Source organism: Capra hircus, chromosome 12 (genome assembly GCF_001704415.2).
Source record: "Capra hircus breed San Clemente chromosome 12, ASM170441v1, whole genome shotgun sequence".
Classification (NCBI taxonomy): Eukaryota; Metazoa; Chordata; class Mammalia; order Artiodactyla; family Bovidae; genus Capra; species Capra hircus.
In genome coordinates, this window is record NC_030819.1 from 50,725,402 (window position 1) to 50,733,008 (window position 7,607).

The 7,607-nt window shown below is 43.7% G+C and overlaps 1 pseudogene; it reads left to right on the forward strand.

The window, feature by feature from the left end:
- Window positions 1,029–6,790, forward strand: LOC102170989 (annotated as a pseudogene).

The window sequence follows — 7,607 nt, forward strand, 5'->3', positions numbered from 1 at the left end:
TTGTGTCAGACATTATAGACTGCTGTATGTATGCTCTCTCAATTAATCCTTATGGCAAAAGAGTCATTCCCTGTTTTACATATGAGAACACTGAGGTTTGCAGAGGTTAGTGACTCACCCGGGGCACACAGGAGGGGCAGGTGGCACCTGCAACACCCTGGTGAGTTCCATATTTCTCACTCACTCACACACACACAGACAACACACTCACACGTACACTTACACACACACACTCACTCACACACACATGGAGATGGGGGGCACCAGCTCACACCTGTTGGGGCTTGTGTGCTGTGATTAGTCACTCAGTCGTGTCTGACTGTTTGCAACCCCATGGACTGTATCCCTCCAGGTTCCTCTGTCCATGGGATTCTCCAGGCAAGAATACTAGAGTGGGTTTCCTTGCCCTCCTCCAAGGGATCTCTCTGACCCAGAGATCGAACCCAGGTCTCCTGCATTGTAGGCGGATTCTTTAACATCTGAGCCACCAGCGAACCCCTTGAGCCCCTTCATTTTAGACCGGAAGCTACAGGAAAAGCGAGTCTGGACCAACCTTGGGGCAGATTTGAGCCTCTAGCCCAGCGTCGGTCCTGGTTCAGTGGGTCTCCGCGGGCTGTCGAGGTCTCAGCGTGATGTGGTCTGCATCCTCCTTGATCTTTCATTGCTTTTCTGATGTATTTTGTTGTGGTCAAGTTCCTTTAACTGCTCTGCCCTTCAATTTCTGTAAAATGGAAAGAATCATTCCTAAACCCATGGGTGGTTTGAAGATTAAATTAAATAACACTGAGATCACAGTGTCTGAACCTGGAGAAGCATTCAACAAATGTCAAGAACTAGTATCATTTATCATTTAAATGCATCATTTAGAACCACGATTGTGTAAGACATTATAGATGGCTGTACATATGCCCTTTCAGTTAATCCTTACAACAAAGGAGTCATTCCCTGTTATACATATGAGAACACTGAGGTTTGCAGAGGTTAGTGACTCACCCGGGGCACACAGTAGCAGCAGGTGCACTTGCAACATGGTGGTGAGTTCTCCTTGGATTCTGCTTTTTTGCCATCTTCTTCGCCTCACAGGAGCCGTCAATCAAGTGTAGCCCTGTGAAGCACGTTGCCCTTGCTTTGGCCCATGGAGGCATTCTGCTGTCTGTCCTACACTCTATTTTGTCTGCGAGTCGGGACTTACCCTATATAGCTCTTTATTCTTGCCTTTTTAATTTAACATTATAATGTTAGCACATTTCAAAATATTTAAAAAACACAGGCATGCCTCATTTTATTGCATTCCACTTTGTTGCACTTTGCAGATATTGTACTTTTTACAGATAAATATTTTAGAAAACTGACAAATAAATATAGGGAAAAAAAACCCCACTGATGAAGACTTATTTCTTCCCCCAATGCATTGAGTGGGTGACCTTGAGACAGTCAGTTGTAATTTTTGAGACAGTTATTAATTTTTGATCAAGAGAAACATGATCTTTGGTGGCTCTGCTTGTCTTCCCAGGTGGTTCAGAGGTAAAGAACCAGCCTGTCAATACAGGAGATGTAAGAAATGTGGGTTAGATCTCTGGGTCAGGAAGGTCCCCTGGAGGAGAGCATGGAAACCCACTCTAGTGTTCTTGCTTGGTGAATCCCCATGGACAGAGGAGCCTGGCAGGCTACAATCCATGGGGTCACAAGGAGTTAGACACTACTGAAGCGACTTAGCGCACACGTGGGCCTGTGAATGTTGGCGCAGGGGTAGGTCAGTGTGACCTCCACCCCAGGATGCAGAGCAGTCCTGCACCCCCCTCCCCCGTGACTCCTCTGTTGCCCCAGCAGGCACCCCACCCTCACCTTAGCAACCACTCATCTGTTCCCCATGACTGGGGTTTTATCTTTGTGAGAGGAAAAGCACAAAGTTTTTCACAATCTGGACTTTGCCTATTGCTTTAACAAATCATTTGTTTTTATCTTAATCTTGTTTTGTTTTTTTTTTGTTCAAAACTTGGTCCAATGTCATTTCTCTGGAAAACATCCTTTGACCTCTCTCACTGTCATCTGGTTCACATACTTTCTGGCTCAGACAGTGAAGAATCCTCCTGCAATGCAGAAGACATGAGTTTGATTCCTGGGTCATGAAGATCCCCTGGAGAAGGAAATGGCAGCCCACTCCAGTATTCGTGCCTGGAGAATTCCATGGACTGAGGAGCCTGGTGGGCTACAGTCCATGGGGTGGCAAAGAGTTGGACATGACTAAGCGTATTAGTCAATACACTTTTCTCTGGGCTTCCATAATTTCTGTGCATATTTCTAATCTCTCAAATGTTTTTTGGATTCTTGGTGGCACAGCCTGTGGGATCTTAGTTCCTCAACCAGGGATTGAACCCTGTCCCTTTGCAGTGAGAACTCAGAGTCCAAACCACTGGATAGCCAGGGAATTCCCTACCATTATCAGTTTTAATCTCTGTTAGATTTCAAGTTTCTTGAGGGCAGAGATTATGCCTATTCCAATTTGTTTCTCAACTGCCTATTAAATATGCATGTATATAAATATATAACGTGCAATTACTTATTATTTGATTCATAGATAAGTAACTAAGAGAGATGCTGAAGAGGGTGACCCGGATTCTCCTAAGACTGAGTGTCTGGTTGCTGGAGTTGAGAAAAAACAAAAGGGACAGCATGTAGTCACTTTGAAATGTAAGAATTTGAGAAAGCTTCTTAGAAAAAAATAATCAGATTCCATATTTGTTAGCTATTGCAACCCCACACACACGCTCAGATATTCCAGGACAAGTGTTTTAGCAAATATCACTGTACGTGGTGACAGGAGCTAGAGGAGCTGGCTCAGGAGAGAGGACCATCTTTCTAGTTCTAGAGATAGGCTTGGCATCACTGCCAAAGTCAGTGGGACTAGGTAGTGGGGTTCCAGACCCCTGACCTCAGTTTTAGTCAGAGTTCTGCTTTCATTTCAATTTGAAGAAGGATTTTTACTGCTTAAAAAAATAAAAGCTGGGAGCATCGCAACCTTAGACCAAATAGCAATGCAGCCCACGTCCAGGCTGATTTGCCAGCTTCACCAAGACTCATTTCCACTGCGGCTTTCTTCAATTAGGCCCTTTTTTCTGGCATTTGATGCTATTCACAGTCAGAATCCACTCTTGTCACACTTGCTTGAGTTTCTGCCATGTTCTAGAAACTCTCGTTTGTTTGGATAGTTCTCTGGTGGGTCATTCTGGGAAGGTGCTTTCAGCCAAGTCCTGAAACTCCCTCATCAGGCGACAGGCACATCATCTCCCTCAGATTCCTGCAGTGAGAACCCTGCTCCATGGATAATTGTGTTAACAATCAATAATCCTTTCACTGAGACTGGTTATTTTTATTTATTTATAGTGTTCATTGTGCAGCACGAAATGATGAGACTTCTAAATAACAGAAATAATACCACCTTGATTCCAAAATCAAGTTTGGGATTAGTGTTATAATTTAGTAGTGTGCTAAGAAATCTCAATAACCTCAGATATGCAGATGACACCACCCTTATGGCAGAAAGTGAAGAGGAACTAAAAAGCCTCTTGATGAAAGTGAGAGGAGAGTGAAAAAGTTGGCTTAAAGCTCAATATTCAGAAAACGAAGATCATGGCATCTGGCCCCATCATTTCATGGCAAATAGATGGGGAACAGTGGAAACAGTGTCAGACTTTATTTTGGGGGGCTCCAAAATCACTGCAGATGGTGACTGCAGCCATGAAATTAAAAGATGCTTACTCCTTGGAAGGAAAGTTATGACCAACTTAGATAGCGTATTAAAAAACAGAGACATTACTTTGCCAACAAAGGTCCATCTATCAAGGCTATGGTTTTTTCGAGTGGTCATGTATGGATGTGAGAGTTGGACTGTGAAGAAAGCTGGGTGATGAAGAATTGATGCTTTTGAACTGTAGTGTTGGAGAAGACTCTTGAGAGTCCTTGGACTGCAAGGAGATCCAACCAGTCCACCCTAAAGGAGATCAGTCCTGGGTGTTCATTGAAAGGACTGATGTTAAAGCTGAAACTCCAGTACTTTGGCCACCTGATGGGAAAAGCTGACTCATTGGAAAAGACTCTGATGCTGGGAGGGATTGGGGGCAGGAGAAGAAGGGGACGACCGAGGATGAGATGGCTGGGTGGCATCACTGACTCGATGGACATGAGTTTGAGTGAACTCTGGGAGTTGGTGATGGACAGGGAGGCCTGGCGTGCTGCGATTCATGGGGTTGCAAACAGTTGGACACGACTGAGCAACTGGACTGAACTGGACTGAACTGAAGTGATGATGAACTCGTCATGTCTTTAACCACAGTGTCTTATTCCAAATGAGAGGAGTGGCAGGTGATGGCCTCAAGGGGAGGGTGATGATGGGATGGGAGGACAGGTTTGGGAGCAGGAGCTCTGGATGAGGAGGAAGAGCAGGTTCCATGGGTACGAGCTGCCAGCAGGCCTCGGGAGAGGCACCCCAGCAGGAAGACTCCGGATGTAGAGCAGGTCTGAGTGATGACAAGACCCAGGAGGAGACACTGCTGGGAGGCGGGTGACAGAGCGCAGTAAGGTCAGTGGAGCTGAGGTCAGCTCTCCCGCAGCTGGTCGGATGGGTGACATGGGGGCTGTGTGGGCCAATGGCTTTCTCCCCCGCCAGGGTGAATCTCTCAGGCTGTAATCGTATCCACCAGTGCCACTTCATTCTTTGTGTTGTTCTTCCTGGAGTGCCTCTGCCTCAGCCCTCCTCTGGCCACTCATCTGTCCACTTTTCGTTCCCACACTTCGTGGATTCAGTCTCATCTGCTACTGTTTCCAGCTGATCTTTATCCTTGGGGAATTAGACCTTTAAAAATACAACTCTGTGGTCATTTGAATGAGGCTTGGGGAGGAGAGGAGATAAAACATGCATTCAATCTGCCATATTCCCCCCTTTTTTTTCAGTATCGTTAGGCTGAAGGAAAGTGATGACACTAAATAGTGAGACAAAATGGGAGACCCCCTAACTTTTTCAGGGGTGGTGGGTTACTCCTCCTTGTTAGAGGTCACTGATTTCTTGTTTTGAAGACAGATTGTAGAGACTACTCTGGTGGCCTAGGGATTAGGAACATGTGCTTCCACTGCTGAGGGCATAGGTTTGATCCCTGGTCAGGGAACTAAGATCCCAAAAGATGTGTGGCATGGAAAAAAAAAAAAAGCAAAAAAAAAACAAGCAGACTCTGAAGAATTGAGATGGACGGAACAAATGTCACAAATGAGATGAGACCAGTCAATGAGGACTCTCTAGACAGGAAATGACTTTAATTATAATTCACTTTGATTATAATTCACTCCTTGTCTTGATGGAAACTCACTACTTACAAAAAAATGATATTGGGAAGAATCTCTCTTCCTTTTTATTATTACTTAATAGTTTATTTTCCATACTTTCCTTCTGATTAACACAAAAGGTATTAATTACTAAATACTTAGCTTCCTCCTCAGCTACCACCAGCAGCTGGACTGCACGTGGCATGCTTCCTTTGTAGACATGGGGCTCCTGTAGACTTGAAGGACGACTTCGAGCCACTGCTCAGCTGCTTCCAGGAGATGGATAGTGTACACTTCGAGGACTTCTCTAAGCTCTAGAGGAGTGTGAAGTTTGGAACCATCTTCTGTGGTAGAATGAGAAATTTAGAAAAGAGCATGTCTGCAAAAGAAGCTTTGGCTTTGGCTTGGTGATATTTTTTACCTCCATACACCTTCCAGATCAGAACTGGTATTTTATATCTGTTATATGGATTATATAACACCCAACTGTGTCAACTAAAACAAAAGATTAGAGTTGCCCTGAAGGATTGGGATGAAATTTTAAAATTTCAGCAACATTTGATAAATGCACAACATTTTGAGGCAGCTTATATTTTTAGGAAGCTACGACTAGACAGAGCATTTCACTTTACAGCAATGCTTAAATTCCTGTCATACAGAATGAAGAAAAAATTTAACGAGCTGAAATTACTGAAGAATTTAAGGACCCAAATGATTGTATAATGAAACTTATCACTTATGATGTATTAGAGGAAATGATGAATGTTCATGACCATTATCAGAGAACAAAACATGTAACTTCAGCTGATAAGTCCAATCTAGAAAAATCCCTCAACTTGATAAAGGATAATTTTTTTAATAATATCAAGAACATAGCTTTGGAGCATCAGCAGTGGCACAAAGACAGAAAGAATCCACCCTTAAAACTGAAAGTTAAAGATGGAGCAGAAAAGAGGGAGAGAAATTCACAACAATCAGAGAGATGTGAAAGGGCAGCATCATTAGTGAAAATAAAATCAAAGGCCTTTTCAGTTGTTACTGAGGCATCGAAGTGAAAAAGGCACCGTCAGGTCAAAGTTGACTGTTCTGATTCTGCACCCAGTCAAGTACAAACCAAAGCAACTAGGAAAAGAAGAAACAAAGAAATGTTGAAACCAGCAGGAAGTGAAGTATCTTCCAGAGCCAGAGGTGACATGCATAAGGAAGATAAATCTTTAAGTCTGAGTATGCCTGTGGTTACAGAAGAGGATGAGGAGAACAAAAGTTTTAGTGAAACAGAGTTCACTGCACCTAAGAGGAGAAGAAAACAGAGAACAAAAAGCCTGTAGAGTACTTAATATTGAAGTCTCTGACAGAAAAAATTTATACAGGTTCATCTCTACCAATATTTTTGGACACCCCATGCAAAGAGCTGACTCATTAGAAAGACCTTGAGGTTGGGAAAGACTGAAGGCAGGAGGAGAAGGCGATGACAGAGGAGATGGTTGGATGGCATCACTGACTCAATGCACATGGATTTGAGCAATTTCTGGGAGATGGTGAAGGACAGGGAGGACAGGCATGCTGCAGTCGATGGGGTTGCAGAGAGTTAGACACGACTGAGCGACTGAACAGCAACAACTACCATTTTTATAGATTCCACATGACCCAGCAATCCTACTCCTGGGCATATACATGGAGAAAACCATGATTCTAAAACATGCATGCACCTCAGTGTTTATTGTAGCGCTATATACAGTAACCAGAACATGGGAGCAACCTGTGTCCATCAACAGAGGAACGGATAGAAAAGATGCAGCACACATATGCACATGGAATATTATTCAGCCATAACAAGGAATGAGATTTTGCCATTTGCAGAGACAGATCCTCTGGTGGCTCAGATGGTATAGAATCTGCCTGCAATGTGAGAGACCTGGGTTCAATCCCTGGGTTGGGAAGATCCTCTGGAGGAGGGCATGGAAACCACTCCAATGTTCTTGCCTGGAGAATCCTCATGGACAGAGAAGTCTGGAGGGCTGCAGTCCATGGGGTCACAAGGAGTTGGACACGACTGAGCGACTAAGCATAGCACAGAGACGTGGATGGACCTAGGGACTGTATACAGAGTGAAGTAAGAAAGAGAAAACCAAATATTGTACATTAACACACATGTGTGTAATCATGACTATATTTTGAAGATAGGGTGTGAAGCACTTGATAAAATTTGCTTCAGATGTGAAATGAAAGCTTATTGGGCAGAGTTCAAAGAGAAAATATTTGTGTTTAACAGTAAAATGTGTCCAAGTACT